Source organism: Fukomys damarensis, unplaced genomic scaffold, assembly GCF_012274545.1.
Source record: "Fukomys damarensis isolate Sample0158 unplaced genomic scaffold, DMR_v1.0_HiC HiC_scaffold_13, whole genome shotgun sequence".
Classification (NCBI taxonomy): Eukaryota; Metazoa; Chordata; class Mammalia; order Rodentia; family Bathyergidae; genus Fukomys; species Fukomys damarensis.
Genome location: NW_022900925.1, coordinates 8,581,089 through 8,603,789, shown reverse-complemented (window position 1 = coordinate 8,603,789; position 22,701 = coordinate 8,581,089). Strand labels below are relative to the sequence as shown.

Sequence of the window (22,701 nt, the reverse complement as noted above, 5' to 3'; positions counted from 1 at the left end):
GTGTTTATGATAGATCTATTATGTTTTTTTTTTTTTTTTTTTTTTGCAGTACTGGGTATGGAACCCAGGGTCTTATCACTCTAGGCAGCTGCTCTGTCACTAATCTAGGCCTGTTCAACTCTGGTGCTTTTTCTGTCTTACTCTGAGACAGGGTCTTTTTAAACTGCCCAGGCTAGCAGAATGCTTGATCCTCTTGCCTCAGCCTCCCAGAGTAACCGAGATTAAAGGTGTGTGACACCACACCTGACTTCATTTCTGTTTCATGTTCACCTAGTACACATAGCCTGAAGGTACTTTTATACAGTATTTTATTTTAAAATATTTATTTATTTATTTATTTTGATACCAGAGATCGAACTCAGGTCCTTGTGCTTGCTGGGCAGGCGGTGGAACCCTTGAGCTAAACCCCCGGCCCCTATACAGTATTTTAAATAATTTTGTTCATGAAACAAAGCTTCATGGTGTGGAATTTTCCATTGAGGAATAGTGTGGTCTTCAGTGAGTTTCAGATTTTGAAGCACTTTAGATTTCAGAATTTTGGATTAGGGATATTCAACCTGTGTATATCTTATGGCTTTTTTTTTGGTGTCGTCCTTATAAAGGCCTTCTTAGTCTGGAGATTATGTAAATATTTACTTACATTTTCTTCCAGTAATTCTTGCAGTTTCACTTTTTGCAGTGGGATACGTTGACACAAGGCCCGAAGTAGCCTGTTACTCTTCTCAGATGGTTCGCCAGCGGTACCAGCACCACGTTTTGGTTCTGGTCTGTCATTTCCTCTCCCCAGTTATTTCACTTTATGATACAGATGGGTCTCTTTTTGGACTTTTCGTGTGATTCAGTTTCTGCTCTATTCTTATCATCCTGATTTAATTCTTGCAGTCTCATGATACACTTTAAGACGTTGAGAGGCCTTGAGAATGCTGCACCACCATGAGAACTACGAAAGACTCTTCACATTGCTCGGTTAAATTTATTTAAACACTTAGGATTTCAACCCTCCCTGGTGGGAATAAATCATCTGTATATTTTAAAAATTTCTTCTGGAGTCCTGAGTACAGCAGCTTTATCTTTTGGATCAGAGAATGCTCCGGTTTACTTAGCAGCATGTGGTTTATCTCCTGTTCCTAAGCCTTGAACATCACCTATTGCCCAGGGAAAGCCAGGTCCCTTCTGTTCCAGGAGATCATCACATAGTCAAATCCATTTTTCTTAAGAATCAGCAGCCGCGCTCTGCTGACTCACGTTCTCTGACTCCTAGGCACTTTCCTTCCATCACTGGGTGTGCCGGGCAGTCCTTGTTTTTTCCTTCCAGAGGTGGGGACTGCAGGCTGGAAATGTGTGGAAGACACAGAGTTTATGTGACTGCGGGATACCCCTTCCTCAATGCACCTCTAGGCTGCTGCAGTAACAGTTGGGTAGACGGTCTTGAATGCACACCCCCCCCTTCCTGCTTGTCTCCGGATTCCACTTCCTGCCCTCAGAGCCGGCTTGTGGGTGGGAAGCCTGCTGGGTGGTCTGCCCAGATTTCCAGGAGATCCGTGGCCACACCTTGTGCGAGGCCTTCCACAGTCAGCTTGCTTGCTTTTCCGATGGGGCTGACGATGACAGTGACATGGACGCATAGCCCCAAAGATGACCAGACAGCAGCTGGATGATAAAATGGAAATCCTGCGCAGGCTTCCACTCAGCAGTCAGGTTTATTTACTGAGCACCTCCCTACTTCCTGCCGTCCTAACTGATGGCAGATGCTGTGGAGGGAAAAGATACCTGCTTTTGCTATGCTTTTGCCTCATCCTGCTGGCCACACAGTAGAGCCAAGGAGCTGAACTCCCAGGCCCTGGGACCTGATTGTATTGCTTTCAACCCCGACACTGCCCCCACTATATGATTCTTGGAATAATTACTTAACTTTTCTTTGCCTCCATTTCCTCATCTATTAAATGGGGATGATGTTTCATAAGGTTGACGTGGAGATTACATGAATATTTGTGTACATTTTATAGTGCCTGGCACATACTGTGTATTTGCAGTTATCATAGTTGTGGTTGTTTGTGTGTGTCTTTCTTGTTGCACACCAGGGCTCTAAGAGAGCCTTTTATCTCTTTTATATTCATCATCGCACAGCCTTCTATGGGATGGATGCTCAGTGTGTATGTCCTAAGTGATAATACTAATGCAGAATATTACCATGTTGGGCTCTGTGCCTGTGATCAGACTTAGTCTGCACAAAGTCTTGAATTAGGTGTTAATGTCCATTTTATAGGTGAAAAACTGAAGCTTGGGGAGCCTGAGGACTTGCCAGGGATTTTGCAGCTGACATGTGCAGGGCCAGGAGTTGTCCCCATACAGCACACCTACAAAATAGTTGGGATGAATGGGTGATACACAGGGGGTAGGCAAGAGAAATGCTTTTGAAGGAATTGGAAAACAATATAGCGTTTTATGAATTGAGTATGATTGGTGGCCTGGGTGACATAGAGCTACTACACTGTTACTTGCTTTGTTAGGGAAATAAAAGAGGGGGTATGGAAAGTTCTTGGCATAAGGAAGAGATTTAAACACCCAGGAAAGACTGCCAGGTTGGTTCTCTCGCCTGGCCCCTCCCTCTTGGTTCAGCGTGGGACCCAGCTGCTGGGCAAGGTCCCTAAAGAGAAAATAGGTTGGACCTCAGCTCTTGATGATGACTGGGAGGATAGGAACAGGTGGGAACCATGAAGTCAACCAAGGTTGGAGACATACCAGGCATATAGTAGAGTTACAACCTTGAGAGAGACAGTATAGAAGGGATAGCTTGGAAGGGGTTGTCATTGGGCAGTTAGGTCATAGAGAGCAAGGAAAGGTGTTTGAAGGAGGGACTTATGGGTTCCTTTTCACCTCAGGGGAGAAGGCCTGTGTTGGGCTACGCTGTGTCCTCTATCCTCCCTAAAGAAGGCCCTAGAGAGGGTGGCTGTGACTGAAGGGGGTAGATGGAGGAAGACCTAGGGGAGATGGGATCAGTGCTGTGGTCAGGGTAGTAGAACATGGGAGGCAAGAGAGGGAGTTTGGATTCTATGTTAACCACAAGGGGTGCTAAAGGTATGTGCGTTGAGCTGCACGATACAATCACCCTTGTGTCCTAATAAGATTTTCCTACTTGTTCTGTAGGAGGCAAGGTTGAGGTCAGGAACCGCCAGGAGGCCTTGGGAGTCTCCAGGTGAGAGATGACAAGCTTGGGTGGGTGATGGCAACAAGTAGGCACATTAAGGATCAGTGTTCGAGGCGGTGTCACCAGGACTCAGTGGGTGGCTTGTGGGAGTGAAAGGAAAGAGAGCAATGAGGCATGAATCCCTCTTGAACATCTATGTGAGTCTCAAACGGTGTTACTCATTGGAGGGTACAGGGTGACAGCAAAGGCTACGTTGTCCCCTCTTTGTGACAGCAAAGGCTACGTTGTCCCCTCTTTGTGACATGAGGTTGGGTGGGGGATATGGTGCACATGGTGGCAGATAGGGGAGAAGGGACCAGGCTCTATAGCTGGGGTTACCTGAACTGCGAGTCTCAGGTCAGGTCCCAGCCTCCTCTGAGTACTCTTGGTCTTAGGAACCGCTTGAGTACTGGGGCCTGGAGGGGCCAGTGCCAGATACCCCAGACTTCCTGCAGCTCACTTGGGATCTGGAAAGTTGTCTGAGAAAACATATGTTACCACCAGTGATTTCATTAATGACTGGACATGAGTGCTTGGGTGGAGTTAGTTCTAGATTTCAGGAAGAGAGAGCTCCATTTCATCCATGGCTATTCCAGACTGACCCAGCTGTGCTGTTTTTCTGGCTCACCAGTGAAATGGAAAGGGTACTGATGGGTGGGCGATTCTGCTGCTGCCTATGGCAGGCTGCCCTGGACCGAGGGAGTCAGCTGGGGAACCAAAGATGGGAGGAAGCAATCCCAGGATCTTTGCCACACCTGGTCCCTTTGGTCTCCCCCCTCAGGAACTCTTCATATCTATTCCATGGGGACCCCTAGTAGAGTGTCCTGTCCCAGCTTCATTCTCAGGATTGCCTGGCTGGATGCCTTAACCTGAGTGCAAAGGGTGACAAAATCAGAATCTTCCTAGGATTTCCATGTGCCAACAGGACAGAATGAAGTTGTTCCTGGACTAAGTAAAAATCCCATTGGTGGTTTAGCCCATCTGCTGTGGAACGGAAGAAAGAGAACTGAAAAATGACCCCAAGGGTCTACACTCTAGCCTAACTCTGCTGTGTGTAGCCCCAGGGCAGGAACTGCCTCTCCTCACTTGGAAATCAAAGGGTGGCTCTGACGTCCCTAGATGTCTCTCCCTAGTAAAACACTACTTGATACAGCACTGGCTTTCATTGCCACGACCAGCAAAAAGAGAGGTCTGAGATTAACTTTTCCCTTAGGTGGTAAGTCTTTGCGAGTCAGATTTGAAGAAAAGGAAAAATACCCAGGCCAGCATGGGGCTGACCTCATAGTGCAGCCATGAGGGGTACCATTCAGGGATCTTCTTGTAGGGCTTCCCAGTGGCTAGGGGGCCAAGTCACCTGAAAGCTTCAGAGAGCTGCTTCCGCACAGAGGGAAGAACATCTGTTCAGAGGTGGAGGTGGAGACACTGAGCTGCCTGATGCCACGGAAAGAATGCTGAACTGTGGGCCTGGGGTCTGAGTTCTGGTCTGGGGCCTGCCACTCTCATTATTTTCATTGGCCTGATTGCTTTCCCTCTTCAGAAAGGAATGGGCCTCTCCAGCTTCAGCATTCAGAGTGACGGGCTGAGTTTTATCCAGTTTATGGTTCTATCAAGTCTAGAGGCTATACATGTATCAAAAGAAAATATAAATGAAATCAAGGGGGACCCCTCCCCCAAGCACATTCTACTCAGTGTTCATCGCTCTGCATTTCTGTCTGATTCTTACTCATCAATGCCTATGTTTCCCACACTGTCACCTCCTTGATATTTAGAGCACATCGTCTCTCTGAACCCTGTGGTCGTTGTTTCCCTCTCTGTAGATGGGGACACTTATGGACAGCCAGTGACCATTGAAGCCACCCCTGCCAGACCAACAGTGGTCCCAGACCTAGCAAAATCTGGGGAAAGGTGCATCTTAGAATTGACCAAATATGGAAAATCAGGATCCAACAAAGGAGTGCACTAGAAAGCTGTGATTTCCTAGACCTTCTCCAGCAGCCCAGCCACCTGGGCTTTAGATCTGGATGGAGGTACTTTGTTGGCGGGGAGGCTCTTGGTGTGTTGGTGCTTGGTCCCCAGAGAAGTTATGTCTTGGTGTCTGAAAACCATCAAGGACTTGTTCAGACCCCCAGATGGCAGTCTGGTGACTATTGGGTCAGGGTAGTGGATGGCTACCTGTGCTAACTTCATGTTGACAGTCAGCCTGGAGGGCTGGGTTCCTCACTTCAAGGACTGGGGTTAGTGTTCTCTCACCTTGTCTGCTAACAGGCTGTGTGTTTTGTTTTGTTTTGTTTTGTACCGGGGATTGAACTCAGGTCCTTGCGTTTGCAAGGCAGGCCACCGAACCGCTGAGCTAAATCCCTGGCTGGGCTGTGTATTTTTATGAACAGTACACATTCCCACCTCCAGACCTTTGCTTCTGCTGTTTCACCTGCCAGGAATGCCTTCATCTCTTCAAAACTCCTGTGTCTCCCTCATCTACTTTGGACCACTCTTCCCAAAGTATATGCTTTACATCCATCCTCCCTGCTTCATGCCTGCCTCCTTGGTTTGAATGTGAGTTTTTCAAGCATAGCTGCCACACTGTTCCTCTTCGTGCTCTCCTCTTGGGTAGATCATAGCACCATGTCTAGCCAATGGGCATGTTTAGTGAATCAACAGGGAAATGAAGGACATGTCCACATTGATAGAACACAGGATCAGAATGAATGTAGTCCAGCCTGACTCCTGGAGTAGTTAAATGCCATTGTTTAAGGGTTCTGGCCAGTCCCTGCCTAGACTGTGCATGCTGTCAGCTTGAGATGAGATTTCCTTCACAACTACTCCTTGTTACTGGGTGTGGAGTGTCTTGGCTGGACACCTCCTTGTTATGAAGGAGCCTCTGGGCAAAAGCACATGGGCCCTGGAATATACGGTTAAAGATTAGGGATGCAAGCTAGGTTCAGCTGATTTCCTTCCCCCTGCCAAATAAATTGCTTAGATTAACCTAAAAACCACCTAAAAAAATTAAACTAAAAAATGTCATGTAGCAGACCTCATTGTTCTCTCACATCCCAGCTGTTTTTCTTCCCGTGCAGTATTTCCCTGCAAAAAAGTCAGGACTGCTCCCTTGAGACTCCTTCTTGCTGGGTGCTTTCATCAGGACAGTCCCTCTTAGAGTTCAGACCAAGTCTTGCCTCCGAGTAATCTTTTCGTCCTCTGAGCCACCATGGTCACCCACTGCAACATTACTGACCAAGCCCGAGTCACCAACCACCCTGCCAACTTCTCTTAAATCCTGGACAGCTGTTCATCCCCCCCTTTTTCCCCTTGAGGGGCCCCCAGATTGTTCATGTGCAGTAGGGAGGTTAGTTGCCCTTGGGGAGCGCAAGGGATGCAGCTTTCTTCTTTGGCCTGTTAGAATCCACTGGGGGCCTCCAGAGAGGCAGCTCAAGGTGTCTTTCCAGATTCAGCTTCTGGAGAGGTGGTTTGGCTGTGGTTCTCTCATTTAATCTGTAGACGTGACTAAGAGGTGAGGTGCCCATCTGAAGTCTTGTCCCAGAGGTCCTGGTCAGCTAGTGGCAGTAGCAGTACCGTCTCTCCCCCTTGCTTCCCTGGTGACTTGCTATGTCCGAGTCTGAGCCTTGGGTTTATTGCACCCATGCCAGTAGTGACTGTAGGTGGCCGAGAGGCAGAGGCCTTTGCATCATTCTTGTCCTGCAAGAAAGTGAGTGGATTCTGATCTTCTGTGCCCAGACCTTACCACTGGATGGTTAAAAGCCCAGCCAATCACAGAAATGGGTTTCCCTAAAATGTTTGCTGGTACCCTACCTTGTTGGGGCTACTAATCTGTCCTCCAAATAAATGACTTCTTGCCATTCCCTCCGTGATAACTGCGTGCTCACCCTTCTCCCCACCTCAGTGTACCCCCCACAATGTTCTTTGCCTGCTGGGGTTGCAGCCACATCTGCCTCAGACAGCTTTCTGGATCTTGCTTGAAAAATGAAGTTTGGTGTGTTAATCAGCTTTCTGTTGCTATAGCAAATACCTACGATAATTGGCTTATGGAGAAATGGTATGTTTTGGCTCAAAGTTTTATAGGTTTCAGTTCATGATTAGTTGGCCGCATTGCTTTGGGTCTGTGGCTACACATCAGGCAGGGAGCACATGGTAGAGCAAAACTGCTCACATCATGGCCAAAGAGTGAAAGAGAGGAAGAAAAAGCAGGGTCCCTGTATCCCTTTCAAGGGCGTGCCCCCAGTGACCTTAAGATCTCCCACTAGGTCCCAACTCTTACAAAGTTTCCGACACCTCTCAGTGGTGCCAGGCTGGGGAGCAAGCCTTTTACGCACGGGCTTTTGGGAAACACTTAAGATCTAAGGCTATGTACGTCATGGAGTTTGGTTGAATCACTTTGAACTTTTAAAAAAAACTACCTGTACCATAGCCTCATTCCACATGAATTAATCAGAATCTCTGGAGCTTCCCAGGTGATTTACTGTGGAGCCAGGGTGGAGAGCTGCTGGAATGAGGCTCACTCGCTCTGAAACCACTTGCTTCTCTCGTGTAGCCCTGTGCTCTCAGGTTCCGGTGCACAGATGTTCACTGCTTAGCATCCTTCAGGGTCTGTTCAGGTGTCAGGTGAATGTGCAGACCCAGACACTGCAGCTTGGAGCCCACAGAGGTTCCGTCCGAGCATGGCTGTGTGTGCTAGGCAGTTAGAGACCTGAAATGAATCTAGCTAGGACCTCTTAACAGAGTCTTCCTTCCACCCCTGCTTTCATTTTGGGTCCTGAGAGCGGTGAGAAAACTTGCTCTTGGACTTGACAGTCTAGTTTGGGAGGCCTGTCTCTGAGTTCCAGATCTGGGGGATGCTGCCTAATGGGCATCCCCATCTGTGTGTTCCTGGCATCTCTCACCCCGAATCCTGACCCATATTCTTTGAGTTTCCTGCCTGGAGCCTGGTCCCCATCTACTTCCCCGTAAGGCATGATGTCTCCCAACTTGTGACTGCCCTGGGTTTTTCTCTTCTCTCCAGCCCCATGCTTCAGCTCAGCTCCAGCCACTGCTCACTTTTGCTAGGTCCTCGTGCCTCTGTCCTCATCCCCTGCCTGATCTGCCCTTGCTTGCTATGGGAGAGTCATTGTTCTGCTGGGATGCATTTGAGAGCAGCTGATATCTGGCTCTGAATGTCGCCCCACCTGCTCTGCCCAGGGCATCTTTGTGCACTCCTCCCTTCATGCTCGCCCCAGAGTGCCTCATTGGTGGTGTTCTCACCACAGCTGCCTCTGGCCTTGGAGCCCCTGCACGTCACACCCCCACTCTAGGAAGATTTGGCCTATTTTCTGTTCCTTAAAATTATTCATTAGCCACTTTCTGGGTCAACGACTCAGTCTTGACATCACTCTCTCCTGGGCCCTGAAGAAGAGGGTAGCTCCAGTCCTGTACTCACCAGAGCCTCTCCATGTCCTCCCAAAGTAGTTGCTCAGCGTGGTTGGGTTAGGTTGGGTTCAGCTGGTGCATAAGCTGCCAATTTGTGGCCAAGACAAGACTCTTTACTTCTGGTGCTATTGTATTGTCTACAGATTGAGGTCACAGGGGCTGGGGATTTGGCTCAGTGGTTCCACCGCCTCGAAGATTGAGGTCATAATTGAGGCAAGGTGGAGACTTAGTTGCTCTTGGAGCCCTTCCCTGGCCGTCTCATTTGGCCTGCAGAACTTAACAGGGCTTTGGACTGGTGTGTGGGGGACCTGGGGCTCAGCCCTGGGCCCACCATTAACTTTCTGAATTCCTCTTCACATCCGTGGCCTGAGCCAGCCCTTGCTCACAGGGCAGTGTGAACACTCCTGGCCCAGATGCACCTATGTGGACACCCTCATGCAGACACACGCCTATGCACACACACACGTAACACTCATGTACAACACCTGTCGTCCCTGCTTCTTGCTCGCAAGCTGTGAGGCCACTTCCTCACACCCTCCTGCTGTTCTGCCTCATGGTGTTTTCTAGAATCTTCTTAGAGTCAGTCTTCCCTAAGGGGAAACTGAGTCACTAAGGAGCAGCTGAGTCCCAGCCTGTGGAAGGGGCAGCTTTTCCTGAAATGAGGGACTGGAAAATTTCCAGCACCAGACCAGCAGCTGAGGTTAGCAAGGCCAGAAATGTCCTGTGTCCTGAAGTCTTTACAGAAGTAAACCGACTTGAAACTATTTTAATCCAATGTCGTTAAGACTTAGGAGAGCAGAGTGTCAATGGTTGTCCTTGGTGCCTGCTTCTTAGTTCTGTCGTATGGTAATATTATCCTCCCTGCCTTTCTTCCTGCCTTTCTCCTTCCTTCTTTCTTTTACTTCTGGAAACTAAGCTAAGCTTTACAACCCCTTCCTTGCCCTGTCTTGCAAACTGAGACACATACCGTGGGGCAGGGAGAGAACGGGGAACCAAAGGCTGAGCCCACCCCTCTGCTCCCTGCACAGGCTCCTCTGCAGTGGGAGCCTCTTGCTCCACCCTTTCCGTCCTCATCACCCCTTCCTGCTCCTCACTGTGGCTGAGAGAGGAAGGTCCTTGACATCAGCCCTGATCTCTAGGAAGGAATGTGCAGGGATGGCAGGGAAGACTAAATAAGTGACTCCCCTCTCAGGCTCGTTCCCTGCCTAAGGGTCAGGACAGAGGAGAGGCGATGGTCCAGGAGTCCCCATGACCTACATTTTTGTCATGCCATTTTCTCCAGAGCACCTGGAATTTCATAATTTTCTCCTTCCCACCACCATCCAGCTCCTACCTATTCCTCAACGCCCATTCGGGTAGCACATTGTCAGTGAAGATGTCTCTGATGATCCCCTTAGCAATGATCTCTTGATCTGTGCGTTTTCTCCCACACTATTGATGCCTGGAATTTGGATTTTGTCCATGCATTTGTCCTCTCCTGCCAGACCACAAACTCCTGAAGGCCAGTGGCCATGTTTTCAGTTCATTTTTGTATCTCTCTCCTCCCTCCCAGGCCAGTTATGGTAGGAAACTTGTGGACAGTGAGTGTTTGCTGAATGAACATTTGTTTCCAGCCATATCTCCAGTACCCAGTGCAGAATTGGCACTCAGGGAAGATTTGTCAAAGGAATGAATGAACAATGTGTAGAGTACCCTGACCCCGGGGTGGGCCCTTCTCTAAGATGGTGGGCATTTCTGGTCTTTCCAGCTGGACCTGGGGCTTTCCCTGGGTCTGAGTTTGGGAGTGAGGTGGACGTTTCAGGATGCCAGGACGGGGGTCACAGCCTGTGGAGAGGCTAGTGGGTGGCCTCCACTGGAGCACAAAGAGCAGTCCCTCCCCAGCCTGGCCTTCACACTCCCCACCGGGAGTCCTGTGAGACCTTAAGAAGCCACAGGGCCTGCTGGCACTGCAGGAACCCCATGTTTTCTTTTTCCTTTTTTTTGCCCCCAGCAAGTGACTTTAAATTGTCTTTTAAATGATTGCTCAACTTGCAAACCCCTCCAGGCGGGTGTCTGGGGTGGTTTGGATGGCTGTTCCGCATTTCATTCCTTTCCCCAAATTGCTCATTATTTCATTTGCATAAATTTTAGTGGCAAGATACTGCCCTGGGCCTAGGAAGTGCAAGTAGACCTCTTAATGGAGCAGCAGAGACCAGAGGCTGGGCCAGTCTTGCTCAAGCACTTGCAACTGCAGTTTTCTCAGGGTCTGTTCTCAGCCAGAGCTCTGGGCTCAGGGAGGGGACAAAAGTGTCCACCTCCCAAGAGGCTTGTGTCAAGCAGGGTTTGGTGGCCTCACCCCAGACACCGGCTGTCTCTGACCTCTGCTTAGCCTTTTCTCTCCACACATTGTCACCGAGGCCCCATGTGGGTAGGAGACAAAGGCCAGACGGACCTTGCTCCCACCTGGGCTCTGGCATCTCCCACTCGTCGGTCAATCCGTCTGCACCTGCTTATTGGGCCAGGGCTGTGCACTGGCAGCCACTGTGGGCTGCACTGGGGCAGACGGAGCAGCCAGAGACACAGGAGATAAGACAGGCAGCTGTGTGTCAGGAGCTGGCGAGAAGCTGGGCTGTCAAGGTGCGGGCGGGAGGATGGGGCCTGTGGGCTGAAGACAGGGGCTTATAGAGGGCCTTGGCGGCTGGCCTTCCCACTCTGGCCATGAAAGATGTGTCCAGGGCTCAAGTCCACGTGTGTGCTCCCCAAGTGTACTGCTTAGATGTTCACCGTGTCTCGCACAGGATGGAGCAGGAGGTTGGTAAGACTGTGCTGGATGTGGCTGTGGACACAGGAGAGGTTTAGCCAAAGGGGTCTCAGTGAGCAGGTGGGTGAGGCCAAAGCAGTCTTTCAATGGAGGGGATTGTGGAGGTGACAGCAGCACAGGAATTGAGGAGGTTGAAGGCACCTCAAATGCCAAGCTAAGAAATCTGGTCCTTTCCTTTAGCAGCCAGAGCAGGTTAATGATTAGTTGGGGGTCCTGGAAAGTGCAGGTAGTGAGGTGGGCACTGGAGAAGGGAGTGGGCCAAGAGCTTGGGGCTGATACCTTGATCAGAATGGGATGCAGGGAAACCCCAACAGACAGCCAGCTCCTTGACTTTGATCAGCCCCTCCCAAGGCCATGTACTGAAGAATTGGTCCTCATTGTGCCTGGCTTCAGGGCCAAGGGTGAGCTGTCTGGGGACAGACTCTAGCGCTGCACCCAGCAAGGCCCAGACAGGAGCATGCTCGGCACTGGCTGGCTTTAGTGACAAGGGAGAAAGTCCTCAGACATCAGTTTTCCAGGGACTTTTGCTGGGATAAAATACCTGACACTCACAAGTTCAAGGAGGAGTTTATTTTGGCTCAGAGTTTGCAGAGGTTTCAGTTCATAGTCAGCAGGCTCCAAGGCATGGCAGAGAGGCCTGGCAGGGGAGAAAGCTCATGGCATGGCAGGCAGGAGGCAAAGAGGAGCTCATAGGAAGAGGACGGTAACATAACCCTTTCGGGCCCTGCCCACAGTGACCTACCCTTCCCACCAGGCTTCTCCTCCCAACTAGAAACCCATCAGCGGACAGATCCAGGGTCACACACCGACAGCGGTGATCCAGTCAACTCTCAAAGCCTCACCTACAAGCGCATGAGGCTTTGGGGGATCATTTAGACATAACCACAACAGCGTTCTCCCTGTCTCCAGAAACTCAGTCTGCCTGGTGCCTCTTAGTGTCTGCCAGGAGCCTCCTGTGCATGCACCAAGCTCCTATAGCCAATTAGGGAGTGGGAGAGAAATGAACTAACTCCACACAGTGTCATTTATTTTTAATTGTTTTTAAAGAGATGGGATCTTACTGTGTTGCCCAGGCTGAACTCAAGTGAGCCATGTTCCTGCCTCACCTTCCTGAGTACCTTGTGTGCCACCATGCTTAGGTGTTTGTTTGTTTGTTTTGTTTTTTGAGACAGAGTCTCATTCTGTAATTCACGCTTGCCTTGAACTCACTGTGTAGCCCAGCCTGGGCTTTGCATTCACAGCAGTACTCCTGCCTCAGCCTCCCTAGTGCTGGGATTACAGGCGTGAGCCCCCACGTCCAGTGACACCATGCCCAGCTTCTTGCAACAGCACTTAAACATTTTTGTACTGTGATCCACAGTAAAAAACAAAAAACAAACAAAAAAAAAAAGTACTTACCATTAAGAATCATTACCTACTTCATCTAGATATCCGTCCAGTCATCTCTTCACCCACTCACACATCCATCCATCCACATCTATCCAGCCGGCCAAAATAAAGTTAATGAACTCGTACCATGTATGGTCCTTCCTGATTCTTTCTATTCGCCTCTGTTTTTTGAAGTATTGCCCATAGTCCTCTGAACTGATCTTTTGATCCACTTGCAGTTTGGTAAGTATTGGCCACTCTGGGAGGCTGAAGCTGACAAATTTACACCCAGCTTTGATCCACACAGCGGTCACAAATTTGGGCTTTCAGCCTTCCTGAGGGCTGTGTGAATCAAAGCTGATGATGACGTGAGACTAGGAAAGAAGTAGAGGGGTTTGGAAGTGATTTGATAATTAAATGGAAACAAGACTTGGTGATGGGGCTGGGGGTGGGAGGTGGCAAAGGCCATTCCTAGATTTTTAGCTCGTATATGTGGGTAGACAAAAGCATCCTTTCCTGGAAGGCCACTGGATCGGTGAGAGAGAAAACAGTATGACCTTGATCTTGGACATGTAAAGTTGGAAGTGCCTTTGAGCATATGAGTGGGATAGGCAGTTGGACAAATGTCAGAAGCTCAAAGATATAAACTCAGAAGTCTTCTCTACCCAACGTAATAACTGAATAGGATGAGATGCCCAAGGAAGATAGTGGAGTAGAGGAGGAAGCCCTCACTTCTGGACGGAGTCCAGTTTTAGTTATGGGGTGGAGAAGGTCAAGTTTGGAAAGGACTCCGTGCTGTGGGAGAAAAAGCAGGCCTTTGTGCCGGTAGGAAAATCAAAGGAAGAGAGTAGAGCATCCTCTCAGTATCCTCAAGGGGTCGGTTCCAAGACACCCCCTCCCCTGATACCAGAATCCGTGGATGCTTGAGCCCCTTACATAAAATGGCTTCATGTTTGCATTAGAATCTGTGCACATTTTCTTATATACGTCAAACTCCAGACAACTGACAGTACCCAATTCAGTGTGTAAAGAGTTGTCATACTGTATTGTTCAGGGAATAGTAACCAGAGAAAATCCTGTCTGTGTTCAGTACAGTTCATGCACAGATTCTGGTATCTGTGGAGGTCCTGGGATTAATCCCTCACGGGCACCAAGGGATGACTGTGTGTGTGACAAAAGATAATATATCCACCGAGACCTGTCATGTAAGGGTACAAGATTCCAATGATGAATGTAACTGTACTGTATACCTACAATGTACCAATAAACTCAATGAGATTAAAAAGAAGAAAAAAAGAAAATATATCCAACAAAGTCGGTATGCATTGGAGGCCGATCAATCCTCTGACTGCCTAGAAAGGAGCATGGTGAGCGCTAAAGAAAAAAAAAAAGATGATAGAGATTTGCATAATTTCAAAATATGGGGGGCCAGGAGTGCCTCAGAGCGGGCAAAGACAAAGACTCTGAGTTTGGCGCACACAATATTGTGTACACACAGTGGCTGAAGGGAGCATCAGGTAATTTAGGGGCCCGTGGTAATCCTATGTCTATGCAGATCTTATGCCGATGAAGATCTTAAGTCCATGATGCTCTTATGTTGATGAAGGATGTAAGGAGAACATTCCTAAAATAATAGGTGGGATGCGTTAAGCTGATAAGGAATCTGTCCCTCCCCAGGTGAAACCTTTCTCTTACTACTCAGTTCTCAAGGAACCAGGGTGTCTTCAGCTGATGTAATCCTGCCCTTGAGCGTCACAGCCTCACAGGACCGTGGAGGCCTCAGCTATAACCAGAGGCAAAACAGTTATGTTTCTGCATGCCATAGCTGGCTTGTGGGTGAGGCGACATCAGACCTGTCGCGAGCCGGATTGCCTTGGGCAACTTGGTCTGCGACTACAGGGGCCTGAACTGGCAATGCGCGAGCAAAGAGGCACACACTTGATACACAAGGAGTTTACTTTAGTTCCTCATCTCCGGATCTCTACCCTGCTCCTCTCGCCCAGAAGGGGTGGCAACATATATACCATAATGCAACCAATCAGCATACAGAGAACAGATTATTACCTTATAAGGATACATCATACACCCACGGGAACATATCATGTGATCTACAGGAAAACTAAACCTAATACAAAATGGCTTCATAGCCTATATCATAAAATGGCGGAGGGGCAGATCTATGGTTCTCCACAAGACCTTAGACAGCTACAGTCATACTTTATGAAATAATTTTCCCCCAAAATTTATGTAGAATGGCTCCCAACAAGTATGTAAAGTGTGTCGATGTTCTAAATTGACACAGTATTCAAAATGTGTAAAGTACACGCATGGTCCTAGATGGCAGAATAGACATGAGCTGTGTGTGTGCTGTAAGGTGAGAGGTGCTGTGTAGAAAGTGAGAGCCAAGGAGGACTATGGGGGGCTGAGTGGGGGGGCCGCAGATTTTAACCGGGTGGGAAGTGTTAGTTGCTGAGAAGGGACAGCTGAGCTAGGACTCGGCGGAGGCATTGAGGGAGTAAAAGGTGGCTCTGTGGGGAAGCAGGTGATCATGGATTTGTGGCTGTGTCCATCTTCCTTGTAGTGGGCTTTATCTAGAAGGGCCAGCAGCTTGCATGGGCTCAGAGAAGAGTGGAGAAGGTCACGGTGGTGATGGGCCACACAGCTGAGAGCCCGGGGCCTTAGCTTGTTTGCTCAAGTGGATGCTGGTGTGACTGAATGGTGGCAGGGTCAGGAGGGGAGAGAAACAGGTGTGGCCAGAGGGCTGGGGAAGCTTGCATGCTCAGAGAAGAGTGGAGAAGGTCACGGTGGTGATGGGCCACACAGCTGAGAGCCCGGGGCCTTAGCTTGTTTGCTCAAGTGGATGCTGGTGTGACTGAATGGTGGCAGGGTCAGGAGGGGAGAGAAACAGAGGTGGCCAGAGGGCTGGGGGGACACGCAGAAGATGAACCAGTCTGCACCTTTGACCTCAGAAGAGATAGATGCCTTCTGTCATCTCACGGTAATGCGTTTCCCTCAGCTGGAGCAGGAGAGGCACACGACATCTTCTCTGAGGCCTCCCATCATCTCTGTCACTCGGAGGATGCCGGTCACTTTGTTTTCCTCCAACAGAGGGCTACTGAGGTGAACTTGCCCCTTCTCTGGTACCTCACACTGCTGTTGGCCCAGTCTTGCCTGCTCCGTCTTCCTCCTTGCTGTCAAATCACAGCTGTCCCCTCTTGATGTGTTAGTTTCATGTAAACAGCACGTAAAGATAATCCAGGGAGAGGGCCTCTCTTTTGGCCGCTTAGTGAGCTAGTTTTTTGTGTCTCTTTCCCAAAAGGAGATGTGATAATGAGAAACTTAGATTTATGGGAACTAGCAAAAACCATGTCAGACCAGTGTAGGAACAGTTACATCTTAAACTGGGAACTCCTTGGAGATGATCTGCCCTTGCTTCCTCCGTGGCTGAGGCGTCAGAAGCCATGAGGGTCTCCTGAGTGACCCGTTTGTGACATCCACCCACTCAGTGGTCCTGAGCACACCGCAGTCTGCTTTTATATCCCCTTCTGGTGATGAGCTTGTCCCGTGTGTAGACCGTCTGTGACCTAGTGCCTTTGAACTTGTGTCTTTGACATCCAGTAGATCTGCTGGGGATTCCTGGAACTGTGTTGCCAATCATGATAAAAGTAATTTAAGCTGCTATTGACAGGTGGCTTCATTGTTGGTCCTCATTCCTAGATAAGGAAGCTGAAGCATGAGAGGTTTGCAGACACAGCCAAAGTCAAGTGCACAGTGCTAGCCCAGGATTTGAACTCATGCATCCGGCTCCAGGGCTCCATACTCACCCTCTTCACCTCTGCATTGTGATGAAGCCAAGGCTAAGGCAGTCAGAGGGATTCATTGGCCTTATCTCATTTGATAATGGGGTGCTTGTCATTATTCTTCTTTCATTGATACCAGCAGGGAGAAGCAGGAGAGATCAGGTGACGGGCACAGGCTGCACACGTGGGAAGTTAGAACAGCCCGTAGCTCCTCCATACCAGTTTCTCTGTATCAGTGGTCTTCTCTGGTGACACAAAGGAGCAAATGAGGAAAGCCATCCTGGCCTCCAGCCTAATGAGTCCCGGGTTGCAGCTTGTTTGCATTTGTCAAGTTAATTCGTTTTCCAGACAGAACCACAGACCAGTGTCCCTGCGTCCTCAAGCGTGTCCCTCCTTTGTGGGTCCTGACATCTGCCCCATGGCCATTTGAAGCTCTAAGACAAGGGAGGACTGGAGGGAGGAGAAGGGGCTAGGCTGGCCAGGACCAGGGGCCACTGGGGAGGACAGCACTACACCCTCTCCCAGGCTGGCCAGCTCCTGGGCAGGGCAGGCGCATGAAATCTGAACTCAGGAGGGAAATTTACTGCACAATAAAGGAAGAATGGCCTGCTTTGGGGACAATTAAAGCCACATTACTGTGGAATTATAGAGGGCGCCTGGGGAATTAGCCACATCCAAAGTGGCCAGAAGTGCTGAGCCAAGAAATGTGGGGTGTTCACACATAGTTCCCCCACCCACCCTGACTTGTACAAGAAACCTGTCTGGTTCCCAAATTTTAATTTTTAAAGACTGCATCAGGGGAACTATCACTGCAAGATAAGTAAAATAACCTTACTCCTAGCTTGAGGCTTGAGGCTTGAGGCTATAGTCACCTGGGGGAGGAAGTGGGCTTGGGGAATTCAGACTCACTCTTTGCTCCTGGGAGGGAGGAAAGTGCCAGGATCTGGAGCTGGAGCAGGATGGGATTCTAGTCTGTTTTTGCTGTGAGCTGTGTGTTTAGTGGGAGCTTCCACATCCTTGTCTATGAAATGGGGATAATAGCACCGTACCCAGTGTCTGAGCATGGTGGGTGGGTAAGGCGTATACGACTAGGCCCCTGTGTATCCATCTTTTTTATTTTATGACTTGCTTTATGGAATTAAATTACATTTGGACTTTCATATCTGTGGGGTCCACATCAAAAGATTCAACCAAAGTGCAATCAAGAGTAAAAAAAAAAAAAAAGAAGTTGCATCCACAATGAACAATATACAGACTTTTTCTTGTCATTTTCTAAAAAAAAAAACAATATAACAAATATTTACAGAGCATTTACATTTTATGAGGTATTAAAATAAACTTTATGATTTAAAGTATACAGGAAAATGTGCATAAGTTACATGAAAATATGCTATCTTATGTAAGGGACATGAACATCCTCAGATTTTGGTATCTGTGGGGAGTACTGGAATCCATCCCTGGATACCAAAGGATGACAATAAAGGTTTAAAACACGGGGTGTTTAGAAGAGTGCTAGTTTTTCATCTTAGTCTCTCATAGATTAGAAGGTCAGATTTTTGTTTCTAAAGTCATGAATTGGATGATATGAGCTATTTAGGGTTTGGGAAATTTCCTGGGAGGCCGGGAACCCTTTCACACCCGTTCCTCATTTATCTTCAGGGCCAGATGCATGTGTTTATGGAGGGCCCTGAGGATGTGGGGGGTAGAGCAGCTTCATAAGGTGCAAGGAGCAGCCTTGCAGGGAGGCTGTGAACGGTCAGAGGGACACGCAGAAGATGAACCAGTCTGCACCTTTGACCTCAGAAGAGATAGATGCCTTCTGTCATCTCACGGTAATGCGTTTCCCTCAGCTGGAGCAGGAGAGGCACACGACATCTTCTCTGAGGCCTCCCATCATCTCTGTCACTCGGAGGATGCCGGTCACTTTGTTTTCCTCCAACAGAGGGCTACTGAGGTGAACTTGCCCCTTCTCTGGTACCTCACACTGCTGTTGGCCCAGTCTTGCCTGCTCCGTCTTCCTCCTTGCTGTCAAATCACAGCTGTCCCCTCTTGATGTGTTAGTTTCATGTAAACAGCACGTAAAGATAATCCAGGGAGAGGGCCTCTCTTTTGGCCGCTTAGTGAGCTAGTTTTTTGTGTCTCTTTCCCAAAAGGAGATGTGATAATGAGAAACTTAGATTTATGGGAACTAGCAAAAACCATGTCAGACCAGTGTAGGAACAGTTACATCTTAAACTGGGAACTCCTTGGAGATGATCTGCCCTTGCTTCCTCCGTGGCTGAGGCGTCAGAAGCCATGAGGGTCTCCTGAGTGACCCGTTTGTGACATCCACCCACTCAGTGGTCCTGAGCACACCGCAGTCTGCTTTTATATCCCCTTCTGGTGATGAGCTTGTCCCGTGTGTAGACCGTCTGTGACCTAGTGCCTTTGAACTTGTGTCTTTGACATCCAGTAGATCTGCTGGGGATTCCTGGAACTGTGTTGCCAATCATGATAAAAGTAATTTAAGCTGCTATTGACAGGTGGCTTCATTGTTGGTCCTCATTCCTAGATAAGGAAGCTGAAGCATGAGAGGTTTGCAGACACAGCCAAAGTCAAGTGCACAGTGCTAGCCCAGGATTTGAACTCATGCATCCGGCTCCAGGGCTCCATACTCACCCTCTTCACCTCTGCATTGTGATGAAGCCAAGGCTAAGGCAGTCAGAGGGATTCATTGGCCTTATCTCATTTGATAATGGGGTGCTTGTCATTATTCTTCTTTCATTGATACCAGCAGGGAGAAGCAGGAGAGATCAGGTGACGGGCACAGGCTGCACACGTGGGAAGTTAGAACAGCCCGTAGCTCCTCCATACCAGTTTCTCTGTATCAGTGGTCTTCTCTGGTGACACAAAGGAGCAAATGAGGAAAGCCATCCTGGCCTCCAGCCTAATGAGTCCCGGGTTGCAGCTTGTTTGCATTTGTCAAGTTAATTCGTTTTCCAGACAGAACCACAGACCAGTGTCCCTGCGTCCTCAAGCGTGTCCCTCCTTTGTGGGTCCTGACATCTGCCCCATGGCCATTTGAAGCTCTAAGACAAGGGAGGACTGGAGGGAGGAGAAGGGGCTAGGCTGGCCAGGACCAGGGGCCACTGGGGAGGACAGCACTACACCCTCTCCCAGGCTGGCCAGCTCCTGGGCAGGGCAGGCGCATGAAATCTGAACTCAGGAGGGAAATTTACTGCACAATAAAGGAAGAATGGCCTGCTTTGGGGACAATTAAAGCCACATTACTGTGGAATTATAGAGGGCGCCTGGGGAATTAGCCACATCCAAAGTGGCCAGAAGTGCTGAGCCAAGAAATGTGGGGTGTTCACACATAGTTCCCCCACCCACCCTGACTTGTACAAGAAACCTGTCTGGTTCCCAAATTTTAATTTTTAAAGACTGCATCAGGGGAACTATCACTGCAAGATAAGTAAAATAACCTTACTCCTAGCTTGAGGCTTGAGGCTTGAGGCTATAGTCACCTGGGGGAGGAAGTGGGCTTGGGGAATTCAGACTCACTCTTTGCTCCTGGGAGGGAGGAAAGTGCCAGGATCTGGAGCTGGAGCAGGATGGGATTCTAGTCTGTTTTTGCTGTGAGCTGTGTGTTTAGTGGGAGCTTCCACATCCTTGTCTATGAAATGGGGATAATAGCACCGTACCCAGTGTCTGAGCATGGTGGGTGGGTAAGGCGTATACGACTAGGCCCCTGTGTATCCATCTTTTTTATTTTATGACTTGCTTTATGGAATTAAATTACATTTGGACTTTCATATCTGTGGGGTCCACATCAAAAGATTCAACCAAAGTGCAATCAAGAGTAAAAAAAAAAAAAAAGAAGTTGCATCCACAATGAACAATATACAGACTTTTTCTTGTCATTTTCTAAAAAAAAAAACAATATAACAAATATTTACAGAGCATTTACATTTTATGAGGTATTAAAATAAACTTTATGATTTAAAGTATACAGGAAAATGTGCATAAGTTACATGAAAATATGCTATCTTATGTAAGGGACATGAACATCCTCAGATTTTGGTATCTGTGGGGAGTACTGGAATCCATCCCTGGATACCAAAGGATGACAATAAAGGTTTAAAACACGGGGTGTTTAGAAGAGTGCTAGTTTTTCATCTTAGTCTCTCATAGATTAGAAGGTCAGATTTTTGTTTCTAAAGTCATGAATTGGATGATATGAGCTATTTAGGGTTTGGGAAATTTCCTGGGAGGCCGGGAACCCTTTCACACCCGTTCCTCATTTATCTTCAGGGCCAGATGCATGTGTTTATGGAGGGCCCTGAGGATGTGGGGGGTAGAGCAGCTTCATAAGGTGCAAGGAGCAGCCTTGCAGGGAGGCTGTGAACGGTCAGTGATCCTAAGTGCCTGGCGCTCAGAGCCACCCTGCACAAGTCAGCTGCTCCATCTTGGAGTTCTGCCTCAACATCTCCCTTCCATCTTCTTGCCTGTTTTCTACCTCCGTCTCCCCTTTCAGCTTGTGGCTTGGCATTTGTTCCATGTCGTTTCTTTCTTGGCATCCCATGAGCTCCTGGCTCCTTCATGACACATCACAGTTTCAGCACAGCACTTCCTGCCTGCTGTGGGATGAGGCCTCCCAGAGAGGACAGGGGTCTATCTCATGAACACCTGAGAGGTTTAGGACCCAGATCCAAAGCAGGTAGCTACAGAGATCTGTCACTTCCTCCCTCCTACAACCTTTTGCTGGTTAGAAGGTCAGGAGGGCCCATGGGTCTTTGGAGCATCCAGGAACCCCACCATCCACCACCCCACACCCCTGGGTGCTGAGACAGCACAGTAGCTGAATATCTCTGACGATGTGTAACCTCCCTGTTGACTCTCAAAACAACTGAGAGAGGAGGGTGAAGGGTGAGGACCTGGAATGTCCTGTACCGTATCCCTCTACTTGACCACCTCCAGGGACAGAAGGGGTTGCTCTGTCCCAAGAATGGCCCATTGCAGTTCCCTTGATCAGTTAGGATCGGCTGCCCTCTGTCACTCCCTCTGTTCCATGGCAGGCCACCTACATTCTTTTGTAATATGACTTTTAATTAAAGTCTTTAATTATAATCTCATTAACACTTTACTGGTCTCTAGATTGTAACTGCTGGTTTGAGTAAAATAACTGGATTCAGAATTGGGGCTCCAGTTTTGTTCGGTCCTGTTACAAGAACCCTGATGAAAGCAGTCTTTTGGTAAAGATGTTGGACCACTTGGGTCATACTGGCTTTCCTCTTTCTTGTCCTCCTCCCTGCTCCCCACAATGTGAAGATCTTTGCAAGTGAGCTTGGGATGTGCTGGGGAATTACAGGACCTCACTGGAAGCTTAGGTGGGGCCAGAGAGAGGTGGTTGGTGGTCACATAGCAGGGAAAACACTTTTTATGTCATGTCAACAGGCAGCATCTTTCCCTCCCTGCACATCTTCACATGGTCTCTGGCGCAGGATTTCTGCTCACACTGAGCAGATGGAGAAAGACAAGTGATAGGACAAATTGGCGCAAAGCAAACAAGACCTAAAGAATGAGACAAGCTTGTGAATTAAAACCATACAGAGAAACAAAACCCAAATAGAAGTTTTCCATACTGGGCCTTTTGAATTGCGGGACCTTTATAACCCCTCTGGGACTCACAGATGCTAAGAAAATTAGAGTTGCCTTTGATAAAGACTGTCATGTGAACTGAACACATAGATTTGATAGGGATTAAGGACCTGTTGTTGTCAAAATTGCCATGCCCTCTTCAGCATGCTTTACAAAAAATAATTTCTTCCAGTTCACATTTAAGCGAGCATACTGTTTTTTGTTTTGTATTTTTAAAAAATGTTTTTGTGTGTGAAATCTGGCAACCCTAGATGGAGAGTGAGTTAGGAAAATGAGAAGGTGCTTTGGCATTGACCAGAATGGCTCACCAGGGGCCCTCTTTCAGCCTGTCCTCTCTATGAGCAGGAACTTCTGTGGATGGGCTCAGAGGCCAGAGTGCGGGGTGGAATTTCTGAGTGGCTAAGACGGGTCTCCAGAGCTTACAACCCAAGGCGAAGTGAACTGGACAGCTCAATTAAATAAGTGGTCTAGGAGATAGGGTACAGCCC

At 48.6% G+C, this 22,701-nt stretch overlaps 1 protein-coding gene and 1 long non-coding RNA gene across 3 annotated transcripts in view; one reads left to right on the top strand and one right to left on the bottom strand.

Moving 5' to 3' along the window:
• The window catches only part of Ntn1 (netrin 1), a 197,874-nt gene that overhangs the window by 96,167 nt on the left and 79,006 nt on the right, over positions 1-22,701 (top strand). The gene's annotated exons all lie outside the window — the stretch shown is intronic.
• On the bottom strand, positions 470-8,735 carry LOC104855895. Of its 2 annotated transcripts, none has more exons than XR_778502.1 (3): positions 8,616-8,735; positions 6,219-6,880; positions 470-3,288 (listed from the first exon to the last, which is right to left on the bottom strand). It is a non-coding gene; the product is annotated as an uncharacterized LOC104855895 (long non-coding RNA). The 2 variants fall into 2 exon arrangements; XR_778503.1 differs by lacking the exon at positions 470-3,288 and adding an exon at positions 5,231-6,086.